The sequence below is a fragment of the Hemitrygon akajei genome, chromosome 16, assembly GCF_048418815.1.
Source record: "Hemitrygon akajei chromosome 16, sHemAka1.3, whole genome shotgun sequence".
In the NCBI taxonomy this organism is placed as follows: Eukaryota; Metazoa; Chordata; class Chondrichthyes; order Myliobatiformes; family Dasyatidae; genus Hemitrygon; species Hemitrygon akajei.
In genome coordinates this window covers 44,906,710-44,910,965 of record NC_133139.1, presented here as the reverse complement: position 1 = coordinate 44,910,965, position 4,256 = coordinate 44,906,710, and the positions used below count along the sequence as shown (strand labels likewise).

Sequence of the window (4,256 nt, the reverse complement as noted above, 5' to 3'; positions counted from 1 at the left end):
ACCCTTTTCCTAGATCCTGCCTGGCCTGCTGAGTTCCTCGGGAATTTTGTGCGTGTTGCTCTGGTTGGTCAGTGTGAGTCGCCCTGATTTGCATGGGTTTCCTCCCTGGTATGAACGGCTCTATAAATAGGTACCATTGGCGACGGCGGCCACAGTCTGTCACAGATCCATCGACTGAAGTGTCCTAGGAAGCTGACGGACAGCAATGATACGGACGTTGTGCTTTTTCTGGTCGCTGGCAATGTGGCTAGGTTGTAAGTACCGGCGGCATGACTGCACCGCCAGCGTTTGTTGATGTTGGCTTTCGGGATCATATTAAAGAGTCAATGGTTAAAGTTGAATTCCTGTTTTTTTACAGCTGGAGAATCCCAGACTCTGACACAGACTCCGACCGTGTCGGTGAGTCCAGGAGCCACGGCCACGTTGGAATGTAACATCGCACCAAAGGATGACAATTATGTAAATTGGTAGAAGCAGACACCGGGAACGGTTCCACAATGGATCCTGTACTACCATCACTCACTCAGCGCCCCGACCTATGGGTCTGGCTTTAGCAGCGACCGTTTCACGTCGGCAGTCAACAGCGCCGGCACCGTTTACCAGTTAAACATAAAAAAATGTGGAGCTGAATGACGCTACCGTCTATTACTGCGAAAAGTGGGTTTCATCAAGCAGTTATTACATGTTCGGCCCAGGGACCAAGCTCTTTGTTACAGGTAACTGACAGGGAAACCCCTCCTGCAATTGCTAGCTGCATGAATATGGTCACCTGGCAAATAATAATTTATATGTTATTTCTTGGCGAATTTTATAATGAAAACGCAAATTTACGATCCGGTCGTTCCACATACCGTGGGTCGATGAAATTGTGTTCGGTGAATACAGAGTTGTGTGTGAATTGTTATCGCCTTTAAACAAGCTCTCTTTTCAGTTGTGTTTTCTCGCTGGTGCCGTGTGTTGTGTCTCTTGCATCTGCACTTTAATATTTCGTTTCTGAAATTGTCCGTCCAACTCTATGTTTGCGCGGTTTCAATCCTATCAGCTTGGCCGCTTTTGTTCTGGTTTGTTGGAAGCCAGCGTGAGGAGTTCCAGCTTCTCAGAATGCGGCCTAAGGTATCACTGAGGATATGATGTAGCCCACGGTTGTCAAGACAACAGAACTACAAGTTTCAAGTTATTGTATGAGGATTCTCTGGTGAAACCTCCCTCCAACTTTCACTGAACTTCCATTTCTCCCGGTCAGGGTAGAACACTCCTGCAGACAACCATCCAATTGCCTCGTCCTTCCCTCCTCTCCTGCCACCTTTTCAATTGAGCACTGCTCCTTTTGGGGTCCGGCCGCTCAGTGATTACGGTCGCTACACAGACTCAGGCCAGAGCTTCGGTTCTAGGGAGAATCCCACCTTCCTTCGCCCACAGTAATTGCTTCCACATCGTCACAGTGTGACTTCCCCAAACCAGCTCTGTGAAAGTCAGGACCACGCACATGTTGCGCTGCAGCCTGTGTAGGCAAGAAACAGGTTTACTCACATTACAGCTGTGGGTGATACGGGTGGGAGGAGGCGCATTGGTGATGAGTGGATGGAGCAAATGGAAGGAACGTGTCACTGATATCACATGCCGAGGAAGATCCCAAGAGCTGGAAGTGATGTCACTGAGCTGGTGATGCTGTAATCCAGCGACTCTGCAGGATTTGGCCACAAACGTCCAGTCCTTCAGTGCTGACTAAAATGCACTGCCCTCCATCGACAGTGACTTGCACCCTAGCGAAACCCTGGGTCCCATTCTTGGAAGCTAAAACCTTTCACTCATGCTTCCATGCAACTGCGAAATATCGCGAGATATTCAGTGCCCTGAAACATGTCTCCTCTTGTTCCCGATCCAGATCAGCAGCTCCCCGACCCTTCAGTGAAACTGCTTGGGCCGTCAGCCGAGGAGATCTCCGCTAAAGGAACCGGCACCTTAGCTTGTCTGGTCAGTAAGCTGTCGGTGGGCTTCCCTGTCGTAAGCTGGACAGTGGACGGGAGTCCGACGAGCAGTGAGGTGCAAACCAGAACACGGACAAAACCTTCAGTCTCAGCAGCTACCTGACGGTGCCCGGCGCAGACTGGAGCAGTGGGAAGAGGTACTCCTGCTCAGTTCAACAAGGAGCAGCCTCGACAATATCCGCAACAGTCACACAATCCAGCTGTTAAACCGAGCGCGGCTTCGGACTGTTTGCTCCCTGATTAATAGGGGATAACTTTTTTTTTGCATTTTCACCCCGTTTATTACTTTCCTCACTGTACTCTGAGTCTGATCAGCTCGCGGTAATTTTCACTGTTGTTGGAATATTTGCACCCGAGGCTGGTTTTGTTCTCTTTCTCCCACCGAGAAGCGACATGGGGTAAAAGTGGCTAGTTATTTGGCTTTATCAGAAACATAAACCAGTGAACAGTTTTCTGTGTCACCGGGGGTGGATTTAATTAAAATGATTAATGGGTGCCCTAATGACTTCTGATCAGTGACAGATGGTGACAGCCGAGAACTGCTAATAAAGATTATCAGCGCAGGAATGATTTCCTTCTGTACGTCTTGATATCTTGCATGCTCTTACCATTCTCATACTGGGTGGGGGGAGAGAAGAAGGACTCTCCCGCGGATTGGACCCAACTCCCCCTTCTCTCCCTGTTGCACATCCCTTCTCCGATCCACACCCCATGCTACGTCTCATCAATCAGGAAATGGCAGCTGCAATTTCTGGGACATGTACTGAGGAAAGAGAAGCTCAAACGTCTAGCAGTGATGGGAAGAAATGATGGAAGAAAAAGTCAGGGTCGACAGCGCATTGCATTCATTAGTTACATCAGGCAAACGTTTTCACCATCAGAACCAAGTTTAATAGCAGCAGCATATGTTAACGTAGTGGCAGCAGTACAATGCAATACATGATAAACTTAGGGAAAATAAATAAATAAATTGCAATAAATACACATTTGTATATTAAATAGTTAAATTACAAATAATGCAAAAACAGAAATGATAAAAAGGTGAGTAATGGGTCCAATGTCCACTTAATTTTTGATTTAAGAGGGTATGAGGCTGTTACAGAATCTTTCAGCGTGTGACTCCAGGCTTCTGTACCTCCTGCCTGATGGTAAGGATGAGAACAGGGCATGTACTGTGTGATGGGGGTCCTGAATAATGGATGCCACCTTTCTGATGCACTGCTCCTTGAAGATGTCTTGTATACTACAGAGGCTAGTACCCATGATGGAGATGACCAATTTCACATCTTTCTCTAGCTTCTTTCAACCCTGTGCAGTGGATCCACCTTCCCCATACTAGACAGTGATGCAGCCTGTCCCATGGTTTAACAGGGCGACAGTGAATTCAGCCCCACACCAACCCACTTTCTTTGCCAAAGCTTGGTTTCCTTTCCATTGAAATTAAAGGAATAGAGAGGTAAGGCAAGGTGTATAATGGGACTTCAGTTCAAGGTTATTTGGCAAATTAGTAAATTGATATATATTCTACAAATGAATTCTTCATTCTCCACTTTCTGAATACTCTCCACTAATCAGTTGTAACAACTCTGCAGAAGTTTAACATCATCCAGCAAGCAGCAACCCTCTTGATTACTATCATCTGGAATAACTCCTCTAAATATTTATACCCTCCATGTCCACCTCACCTCCATAGCTGCAGTGTGGAATATAAGCAAAATGCACTTTAGCTATTTACTCATCTCCTCCGAATGCAGCTCCCAAACCACCACCTCGACCACCTAGTGCAGGAGTTCCAAACCTAGGGTCCACAGACCCCTCGGTTAATGGTAGGGGTCCTTGGCATACTGTAAAAATGGCTGGGACAAGTGTAGAAGATTCAGAGAAACATCAGCACCTGCAGGCTCCCCTTCAACAGGCAAGCCATCTAGACCTGGAAATGTTTCACTAGTCCGTCACCTAAGTTCAAGAACATCGTCCCTGAGATCACTGTGGGAGCACCTTCCCCAGAAGGACACTAGCAGTGCAAGACCACAGTTCACCATCCCTCCCTCAAGGGATGGGCAATTGATATCAGGCCTGCCAGCATTACCCAGATGCCAGAAATTAATTTTAAAGGATCAGTAAACCTCCTGAGACTTCTTTTGAACATTTACTGAATCACTTTTTAATTTGATTTCTAAGTTTATATCATAAAAGTAAACTATTCACAGACTGACTTGTACATATTGTATGTATTTTAACATAGAACATAGAGAATAGAACATAAAA

The 4,256-nt window shown here is 46.5% G+C and overlaps 1 pseudogene; it reads left to right on the top strand.

Annotated features, from left to right (window-relative positions):
• Positions 1 to 205: 205 nt before the first annotated feature.
• Positions 206 to 2,195, top strand: LOC140740388 (immunoglobulin lambda-1 light chain-like; annotated as a pseudogene).
• Positions 2,196 to 4,256: the final 2,061 nt, after the last annotated feature.